Source organism: Amblyomma maculatum, chromosome 10 (assembly GCF_055883805.1).
Source record: "Amblyomma maculatum isolate TAMU_Amacu chromosome 10, ASM5588380v1, whole genome shotgun sequence".
Classification (NCBI taxonomy): Eukaryota; Metazoa; Arthropoda; class Arachnida; order Ixodida; family Ixodidae; genus Amblyomma; species Amblyomma maculatum.
Window position 1 is genome coordinate 156,710,944 of NC_139353.1, and position 11,181 is coordinate 156,722,124.

General features: G+C 49.4%; 1 pseudogene; it reads left to right on the top strand.

Annotated features, from left to right (window-relative positions):
* The first annotated feature begins 2,838 nt into the window (after nucleotides 1-2,838).
* LOC146177761 (uncharacterized) lies at nucleotides 2,839-6,933 on the top strand (annotated as a pseudogene).
* The last annotated feature ends 4,248 nt before the right edge of the window (nucleotides 6,934-11,181 follow it).

Genomic DNA, 11,181 nt, shown 5'->3' on the forward strand with positions numbered 1-11,181 from the left:
CAACGCCGGAAGACGCGGGACGGCGGTCGCCGATGACGACACCGACTTTTCTGCGACACGGGGCCTTTAACGCTACCGGGTTACAACAAGAACACCACAGAATCAAGGAACAATTTCTTAGCATTACATAGCAGAACACCCAAAGAGTCAAGCGTAGAGGGCACGGACCGGAGCGCGCTGCCGACGGCCTGCACTAATCGCCATCCAGCCAATCCACGACCAGCTCAAGCGCTAGCAGTACTCCTGACTTTACCAAGCTTCATCGCAGCCCATTTTGACGCAGCTCTCGGGCAACAGAATGCGATATATGGCACGGACAGCATGCCACAATGTGCCACTGAAAGATCGAATGAATAGGTTAATCAGTGAATTTAGAAAAATGAACCTAAAATATCCACTCAGCTTCCCCGCTGAACAACTCACGGACGACAGTGTCAATGAATGTAATCACCCGAGAGTGAAAACAGGGCATCTCGTATCAGTGCACTGCGACGGGTCTCTTGACAGCCGTAACCCCTAAAAGATGTAATGTCTCAATGCAGTCGGGGCAGAGAATAAGAGCACGTATGCCTTAATTTTCTTAGTTTTAGAACATTCATGAGCGCTGCTCTTACAATGGAAGCGATTCACCTTCTCATAGTAAATTCTCAGAGCTTAGGGAGTGGCACTTACAGAGTCATTGCTGCCTAATTCAACACCCCAAAGCCGCGGAGAAGGACCCTGACACACTGTGAATACCCACATAAGTAAAGTTCGCTCTCGTCTGGCTTTTCTTACGTCGCGAAAATTCTCTCCACTTCTATCAACTATCGCAACACAGCTGCGTCCCACGCTACCTTCGCTAAATTTAAGACATTAGAACATTAGGAGATCGTGGCTAGCCGTTTTCAAAGTTTATTATCAATGCCTGGTCTCAAAGATGTCTGGGTGCATTTCGCCATCGCCATTTTACAGCTGGATTAATCTCAAAGTATTCCAACTCCTGGAGTTCCTTCGACAAATTCCGAGATTTTCTGGCTAAAAATTTCTCTATGTGAAAATTTCAAACGCGTGAGTTTGCAACCTCGACGCTACCTCAATTAGAGCTCCGGCGATAAACGCATTCAGTGCGTTTGCGACTGCTCGCTGCAGCTCCCGACACCTTCTATACTGTCTCTGTCGTGCACGTTCGCCATCATGCTTTTATTACAATCATCCGCCATTTAACGTTATGTCCTAGCCACCCAACCAAAGCGCAGCAAATTCATTCATCAATATCTGTGTCGATGCTTAGAGACCTTCGGCCTTTAGTATGATCGCGTCGTCGAAAGCCGTCCCCGAACGTGCCTCTTACTTGGATCATTGGGAATCTTGCCTGCAGCCCTTGACTGTAGGTTGAGCTTGGCCTCAGGCGACAGTGAAAACACTTGCTGCCATGTATATGCCAACCGGAGAATGGGTTCGCTGTCTTTTGATGTTTCTGAAACTCGGAGTCAATTGCCTTCGAACCCAATGATAGTTAATGGCTAATTTGAAATGGTTTGTTTGGTTTCCATCGGAATGGCCTCACGTAACCCAAAAAATTGGCCGAAGCTTAGCTTGGTTAAGCCCGGAAGGTTGCGAAAGCAGTACCCATGGCTAAGCCGAGGTTCAGCTAATGTGTAGCTGGTGGCGATACTGTGGTTAACTATGGCTATGAGTAATCACTCTGGCTATAGCATATGGTCACAATCGTTATTACAAGGTGTACCTATATGCTATGTATAACTAGTAGCGAGGCAAGGAGTGCCGTGGCTGCAACGATGTACCTGGTTGTGGGTGAGGCCATGACAGAATGTACCACTGCCGCTCCAGCACCGGCCGTAACGGCATTCTTTACACCAGCAGAAATCAGCGCATTCCCCGTCATCTTCCACAGTTTGTGCCAAAGAGGCTGCACGTTCACGCCGAGCTGCATATTGAGCACGTTGTTTCGCACGTCTCGCTTCTCGCTCCTCGGTTGTCTCCGCAGCACGCCGTTGTTTGAACCTCTCATTACGACGAGCCGCCTTAGCAGTAGGCGCCATCATAGTCGTGTGCACCGCCTCTTCTCACAGTTGTTGTTGTTGTGGCTGTAGGAAGAAGGAAAAGAAAATGCCCGGGCCTGCTACTGGCTCTGTAGCTGAGCCACCTTCGCTGCCTCGTGCAGACAAAGACAAAATAGAGAAGAAAGAAAAGGAAGAGGGAGAAAAAGACGCGCGGCGGTAGATGCAAGTCAGAACAGCCCGCTTTTTTCGTCTCTTCTGTCGTTTTGTGCCTTGCGGAGCCACCGTACCGAGCAAACCCAAATACGCCGCCGCAACAACAGCCGCCGCCCACCACCGAAACGGCGGCGGGCGCAACGACGGCCGACAACAGACAAAAATTCTGTGGCAGGCCGCCCCCCCCCCCCCCCGCAAGCGGCGGTGACCCACCCGTCCCAGCCCCAACTGGGGAGTACTTCTCTCTCTCTCTTTCTTTGTCACAGACGACACGAGACGACACGAGTCGGTCACCTACTTATAGCCCCGCCGCGGTGGCGCAGTGGTGAGACGCCCGACTACTGTGCCGGAGTTCCCGGGTTCGAACCCGACCTCGGCGGCTGCGTTTCGATGGAGGCGAAACGAACTGGCGTCCGTGTGCGCCGGCCTGCGCCCAAAAATATGACGTCACATCCTGCCGGTGGTCACTTCGCCATGCCCCTCTCCGCTGCCGCGCCGTGCAGTCGGTGCCTGAGTGCTTCGCCGCCGGTCGCAATGTGAACACCGCTGTTGCGCTCGACCAAATCGCTCGCCATCGGCGTTTGTGCTCGTTTTCCATGTGCGTTTATCGACGGCTGCAATGCCTAACAAGTGTTGCGTGCCGGGTTGTTCTGGCAACTATAATATTGAGAAGAAAGTTCAAGTGTTTTCTTTTCCGGAGGAGAAAGACACCTTCGAGAAGTGGTTGCGCGCTATTCCGAGGAAGAATTTCGTGCCAACTTCATATACCAAGGTAAGAATGCTTTCAATGATTCTTTAGTTTTCATTTTTCTCAAACTATTTCGTTTCACCAAGAATGTCATGCGTGTGAATGGTCCGATGAAGCGTTGGCATGTGTGCTGAGAGGAAGTATTAATTTTGTTAGACATAATGTCCGCTGTATGAAGTACGGCTACAACCTTCTCTGTTGCCGCTGCCTCAGTTGAGTCATTTGTAAAGTGTATGTAAATATATTCCCTTCGCGTTACATTATTTATTGCGTGGTCAATGTGTAAGCTCTCAGAGGTGCAGGAGTTTTTGATGCAAAATTCCTCAGTGCAGAAGGTAACCTTAAGGGGAAAAAAATTCAGAGGGCTTAAGGCTGCTTACGTGCTATTAACGCGAAAGCATCGGTATGTCATCATGAGCGTTCGACCGGAACGCTGGTTGCGCAAAAGACCCGTTTGTGCACATCGACTCCACAAAATCAGAGGGCAGTTAAAGCTGCGGACGCGAAAGCATCAGTGTGTCATCGTGAGCGTTCGACCGGAACGCTGGCTTCGCTCAAGACGCGTTTCCGCACACCCATTCCACAAACTCGGAGGGCAGTTAAGGCTGCGAACGCGAAAGCATCAGTGTGTCATCGTGAGCGTTCCACCCCTACCCTGCTTGCGCTCTGAAGACGCTTCTCCGAACGCCGATTCCACAAACGCGTTTTGTGTCCAACGAACTATGTGACAGACACTGCGCCATTTCCTTTCCCATATCCACAATTATTATCAAGAAAGGTAAGGGCGCAGTACCGCTCACATCTCGACGTATCGGTGAACATTTCAACCGGCATTTTTAGGAAAGGATGGGTGCAGTAACTCTCGCATCACAGCATCTCGGTGGACGCCTCAATCGCGCCTTGCATGCAGCGTCCGATTATTTCCGACGTGATCGTGCGAACTACACCGCCGGCGGCTTTTCGGGCGAACGAGTTGTATACACTTTCGCGTAAAACTTTAAATATGCGGCGCGTTGAAAAAAGCACGCCGTTGGAAAGTTTTAGATTTTACTACCGATGTATTGCCGTTGTTTGAGCATATGTTGCCAGGTTTACTGTCAATATGGAACCAGTAAATTGCTTATTATGTACACAAAGGTCACATTTGTGGTAGTAAACTTGCCAATTTTTTATATGAGCGAAAAAAGGAACCTAAGAATTTAATGGTAGAAATTCATAAATTGGTGGTTTAATTTATTTGCTTGGGCATTTGCCATTTACGAGAGCAATTTTCTTGCACTGATACCATGTCCCTCACACGCATATTTTGCATTCCTGTAGGTCTGTGCTGTTCACTTCGACCCTTCGTGCTTGGAACGAACAACGTCGTATACTGACTGGAAGACAGGAAAAGTGATAGAGGTGTCATTGCCTGTGCCACGCCTGCGACCTGGGTCTGTGCCTAGCGTGTTCCCTGGGTGCCCTTCATATCTCACGAAGAAACAACAAAGCTCAAGAGTACCGCCAGATATCAAGAGATGCCGACAGGAGTCCTCAGGACTTGCTCGGGCTCTTCAAGAATGTTGCGTCATATGAAGCGGAAGAAGAAAGGCACCATATTTCAACACGTCAGCAGATAAAAGCGTGCCTTCAAGCTGCATCAGTTTCAGATGTGTGGACTGTAATACACAACGACAGGTGCACAATGTTTCTGAACATTGTAAACGAAAGTGAACCATCATTGAATTCATCCCTAACGGTGTTTGACAGTCTTAAATTAAGTGGCTGCTATCAGGGAGCCCCTATCAAAAAGTTGAGAGATATTGTTATTCCAGACGCAGTTAATGATTTAAGATCCCTGTTGCAAATTTTAGACAGTCTCTCTATGCTGTCTTCTGAAGATCAAACATGCCACCTGATGGATGCAATCAGCGTTCTCCTCGAAAAGCTTGAGCGCAATATCCATGCAAAAAAGAAAGAAACTGTTACGTTTTTGAAGGAACAGCTGATAACACTTGCTAAAGGACGTGTCCAGTACAGCCCTGATCTAATAGTGCTTTCATGCATTTTGTACACCATATCAGCACATGCGTATAAGTATTTAAGAAAGATGTGTGGACTCACTTTGCCTCATCCAAGCACAATACGAAAGGTGTGTTCTTATAAGCTGGCTCCACAAAACGAGTCGTTAGGGGGCACCTTCCTACAGTATGTAGCACACAGATTTAAGCAGCTGCAGCCTCATGAGACTTGTGTCACGTTGATGTTGGATGAAGTCCACATCAAACCCTTTCTAGACTATAAAGGTGGCAGCATTAGTGGTGCTGCCGCAAATTCTACCGAAGCAGCAACATCAGCACATGTATTCATGGTACAAAGTCTTTTAAGTTCATTTAAAGAGGTAGCATATCTCTTTCCAGTCAAAACGTTGACTGGTCATGATCTCCATGTAATACTGAAGAAAGTTATTTTGCGTTTAGAAGAAATAGGGTTTAAGGTTGTAGCAGTTGTCTGCGATAATAATTCATTAAACCGAAAAGCAATGATGATGTTCAGTGAACCGAACATGCTCCGTATTCTGTACCCGCACCCTGCGGATCCGTCCCGACCGCTCTTTTATGTAGTTGATGCCGTGCACTTACTGAAATGCATACGAAACAACTAGATTAACCAAAAAAATGCGGGCACAAGCTTCTACTATCCACGCTTTGAGCTCTCTAACAACAGTGTGCACCCAGACAGCATTAGGACTGCCTCGTTCAAGGATTTGCGAGAAGTGTACAAGATAGAATCTTCACAACTTTTGAAGTGTGGGTATGGATTAACATCTAAAGCCCTTAATCCAAGCAACTTGGAACGCCAGAACGTTAAACTCGCATTGCAGGTTTTTAGCCTATATGTTGCTGAAGCCTTTGTAGTACACCGCGAGTCAACGTCTATCTATCATGCAGAACAAACTTCAGACTTTCTAAAAATAATGATACGTTGGTGGAGCATTGTAAATGTGAAAACACCAAACAAAGCATACACCATCGCAATGCCTTTGAGGAGCCTATCTCGTGCCTAACAGATGACCCCAAATGTACATTCCTCGATGCCTTCATCACGTGGCTTGATGTATGAGAGTTCTACAAAAAGGACACTGGCGTGCTCACTAAAGAAACGCTGAGAGCTCTGAAACTGTCTGCACACGCTCTATAGGAGCTTTCAAAGTACTGTATTACCGAACTAGGCCACAGATATGTTCTCCTCGGTAAAGTACAAACTGACTGCCTGAAGAGTCGCTTCGGCCAGTACCGGCAGATGGCAGGAGGAAATTACCACATATCAGTTAGGCAACTTTATGAGACAGAGGGCAGGATTCGTTTACAAAACACTCTGCCTGTAATGAGCTCAGAGGATCTGAGAGACATTCACGACACAAGCCCTGCCAGTGGCACCAACAGCAATTTTTGTATCAAGGTCACAGATTCCGACCCTGAAGCACTAAGTGAACATATGCCTGTAATAGCATGTGTTGGTGGTTATTGCGCCCACGCTGCATTGAAAGTCAAATGTGCAAGCTGCCGAGACACCTTAGTTGTTGATAGAGAGGAGGTCGATCTGGAAAACGAACCGAATTCATTAATTGCTCGCTTAGATAGGGGTGGTTTGCAATTACCATCACCATTTGTTGTAACAGTTGCCATGCACACTGAGGTTATTGTAAAGAAGCTGACTGAGTACAATTGTTCTGAATTTTTGCAGACAGGAAATCAAAGAAAAATTGTCAGGCAGCTGACATTACAGTCTCTGCCCCAGCTTCGTGAAGTAACAGAATGCGTAAATGGCCATACATATGAGCTCCTTCTTACACTTGTTTCAAACTGTGCCATGAATATATTGCTGAATAACTTATGCAAGATGAGAAACGATATTCAGCGTGTTGGGAAAGAAGAATGTGCGAAGAAAAAAAAAACTCGCATCTTTGTGGACGAACAGTCATAAAGCAGTTTTAAATTCCTGGCAGACTTTCACACCCTGGTTCATGTTCATTTGAAATTGTATTGTACTACACCGTATTGACAGTGAGCGAAATTAACTGTAAATAAACATTGCTTGGGTCACCCTGTTATCCACGTTTGGTTGTTTCATAGCAAAAGTGTATCGTAGTCTGCAGCATCAATTTAGCCCTTCGAGAGCTGTGATGAACATTTTTTTCCACCTGCAACCATCTCCTCAACCCCCGTGCGTATCTATCCTGCCTGAAAAAGCATATGTCAATCTCTCAAAAGCTACAACAACATTAATGGTACGTGGTCAATATAATGAACCAAAATAAAGTGATAATGGTGCTTGATATGATTCAAAATCATTTAAGATTTACAGTTCACAAATAGACTTACATTAGCAGTGCTACACACACGGCACTAAATCAGGTACCAGTTCCACGAAACAAAAACAAGGTGACCATGAAAAAAAAAATAACCAGCATCCCCCATTCATGACCGATCGCATTAATGGGCTGCACTTGTCAACAAAATAAAACTACTCAAGAATGCGTACAGGCGCATACATGATGCATTCATATGACGCAGTAATAGGCCACATGCAAAATTACTCCACCCGCTTGCTTCGCGATGTTCGTTGCGGTAAATAGGAACCGACTGACATTCATAAATGCACGGGACATTCTTTCGTCGTTTACGAAACTCGCACCTTCAAACATCGCGCCTGCCACAAAAACGATGGGAGCTACAAGCGCAGCGCGACGCAGCCCGCATTACGCCGGCGACGCCACGGCCACAAACGGTAGGAGTGCCATCAGCCTCCGCGTCGTGACGTAGCCAACGACACGTGCTGTGCGATGTCAGCGCACGTTAAAGATCCCCAGGTAGTCGAAATTACTCCGTAGCCCTCCACTACGGCTCCTCTTTCTCTCTATCCCCTTTCACTCCCTCCTTCCTCCCTTCCCTTACGGCGCGGTTCAGGTGTCCACAGAGCAAGTGTGACAGATACTGCGCCTTTCCCTTCCTGTGAACCAACCAACCTACTTACACAACTATATGACGTCACAATACCTGTGGCGCTCCTCGTGGAGAGACCGCGAGTTAGGCCGCCGCTTCATGTGCGCCGCCGCTCGCGAACGGCTCAAGTTGGCCGCCCAGCTCTTCGGCGTGACGTCACAACACCTGTGGCACTCCTAGGCCATGCCGCTTCATGTGAACCGCCGCCCCTCACGGACGGCTCAAGTTGGTCGCTCTTCGGCGTGACGTCACACGGTGTTACGCAAAAGGTCATTTCATGTGCACCGCCGCGCTACGCGAACGGCTGAAAAGTGATCTTATTATTGCTTTCGCAATAAAAGCCCAAATCATTCAGTGTGCGGCCTCGCCGGGGTGGTGCAGTGGTAAAGCCAGGCTCACACTAGCGGGAAACTTCCCGCAGCGGCGCAACGTTCATGGCGCCGCAGCGTCGCAGCTCCTCGGAAGGACGCTCACACTACGCCCGTTTTCTCGCTGCGTTTGTCGTGGAATGTAGAGGAGGCGGAGGCGAGCGGAGCGAGAAAGAGTAGTCACGTGACAAGAGCGAAGGGAAAGCACGCGCTTTTCTCGTGCACAAGTGAGCGGGCTACTCAAGCGACACCAGCCATGCTCCCGTCGCCCGCGCAGCCGCCGCCGGGAGTCATTGAACTTGGACTGACGTCACGGTCTGCGCTCCGCTCCGATTGGCTACTCCGTTCTGCGGGACGGGAAAAATAGCTCCCGACCCCATCGCTCCGCGGAACGTCAAACAAGTCAGCCTGCGGGAAAAAAACCGGTTTCTGCGGGAAGCGGCGCGCGGAGAACACCCAGCGTTGCGCGTTTTCCCGCTAGTGTGAGCGTGCCTTTAGACGCCCGGCTACTTTGCCGGTGTATCCGGGTTCGATCCAGACCTCGGCGGCTGCGTTACGATGGAGGCGAAACGAAGAGGCATCGTTTTTGTTGTTGTGGCTGTAGCAAGAAGGAAAAGAAAATGCATGGGCCTACTACTGGCTCTGTAGCTGAGCCACCTCTGCTGAATTATTTTTTTATTGATTTATAGGAAGGGAATGGCGCGGTAACTGTCTCACTCGTTTTTCGTGGACACCTCAACTGCGCCGTAAGGGAAGGGAGAAAGGTGGGAGCGAAAGTGTAAAGAGAGAAAGAGGAGCCATAGTGGAGGGCTACGGAGTAATTTCGATCACCTGGGGATCTTTAACGTGCGCTGACATCGCACAGCAGACGGACGCCTTTTCGTTTCCTGTGCGGCCCACCACCGAAGCGGTGGTGGGTGCAATGGTGGCCTACAATGTGCTGTGCAATGCTGTAGTTGTTGTTGTTGTGGCTTAGGCAGAAGGAAAAAATGCACGGGCCTGCTACTGGCTCTGTAGCTGAGCCACTTCCGCTGCCTCATTGATTTACAGGAAGGGAAAGGCGCGGTAACTGTCTCACTTGTTTTCTGTGGACACCTCAACCGCGCCGTAAGGAAAGGAAGGTGGGAGTGAAAGTGGAAAGAGAGAAAGAGGAGCCGTAGTGGAGGGCTACGGAGTAATTTCGACCACCTGGACGTGCGCTGACATCGCACAGCACACGGACGCCTCTTCGTTTCACCTCCATCGAAACGCAGCCGCCGAGGTCGGGTTCGAACCCGAGTACTCCGGAATAGTTGTCGGGCGTCTTACCGCTGCACCACCCCGGCGGGGCTTCCGCTGCCTCGTGCGTACAGAAGAGAGAAAGTAGAGAAAAAAGAAAAAGAACACGGAGAGAAAGACGCGCGAACTCCCCTCATGGGGCTGGGACAGGTCACCGCCGCTTGCGGCGGGGGCTAGCCTGCCACCGAATTTTTATCTGTTGTAGGCCGTCATTGCACCCGCCACCGAAACGGTGGTGGACGACGGTGGTGGTGGTGGTAACAACTTTTATTGCCACGAAATGAAAGGAATTATTTCGTGCTGGGGCGAGTCTAGGGTGGCCTCCAGTCGGGAGCGACCTCTTGAGCTCGCGTGACGAGGGCCAGTTGCGTAGTTTTTCTTGGGCTGGCCAACAGCTTGTCCCATTCCTCCACTGAGGGAGCTGGCAAGAGTGTCTTTGGAGGGGGATTGCTGGCGCATTCCCACAGTATATGGTCTTGAGTGGCCTGCGTCCCGTCACCGCAGTGCCGGCATGCAGGGTTGAATTCTCCGTTTGTAATTAACGATAGTCGGTAGGGGCTAAGAATGGCCTTTGTTTGTAGGCGTCATAGTGTCGTGGCTTGTGCCCGGTCGAGGTCGGGGTGAGGGGCGGGGTACGTGCATCTTAGCTCGCGATAAAAGTTTGTTACCTCCGCGTATGTGCGCGGTGCCTCGACAGGCGCGTCCGTTCCCGATAGATCTCCCGTCTCCCGGTTGGTTAAGACTCGGGCTAGACGGTCGACCCCTTCGTTTCTGGAGTTACCCGCGTGAGCCGGAACCCATACGAGATTGATGTTGTGATTGAGAGATCGGTTGCGCAGAAATCGTGCCACGAGTGCGCTTACAGCATTTTTGGCGAAATTTTGAACGGCGCTTTTTGAGTCGCTTAGAATAGTTTTGGTGTGGGGATCCGCGATGGCCAGTGCGATAGCTACTTCCTCTGCCTCGCATATGGAGCTAGCATGAAATGTTATGGCGTTAATGAAGTTTGACTTTGGAGTGGCCATACATGCCACGTATGCTCCGTTTTTGATGTGCTGAGCTGCATCCACGTACACTGCTTGTGGATCGTCCTCGTACTGTTTCTCAAGGGTCTGTGCCCTTGTCTTCCTGCGGGCATCATGTCTACCTGGTAGCATGTTTTTGGCTATTGGTTTAACAACTAGTCTACTAGTTATGTCAGCCGATAAATGGGATGTTGCGCACACCTCCTCAGTGGGGTGTATGTGGAGCTTGTCGAGAATTACGCGTCCCGCAAGGCTGCATGACAAGCGGGTCACTTGTGCTGTCTTATGGGCTTCATTAGTTCAGATAGTGTGTTAAAAATTCCTAACTGCAGTAGTCGATCTGAGTTAGCGTATACTGGTAAGCTAAGGGCCGCTTTGTATGCTGTTCTAATTATGCTATTAAGTGCATGTTCGTCCATACGACGCAGATGATAGTACGGGCAAGCGTACATGATTCTGCTTATAAAGGCTTGGATGTTCCTGCACAGGTCGGCTTCTCTCATACCCCTGCGACGTGTGGCAATGCGTCTCACCAGCCCACCTATCTGGTGCGCCGTG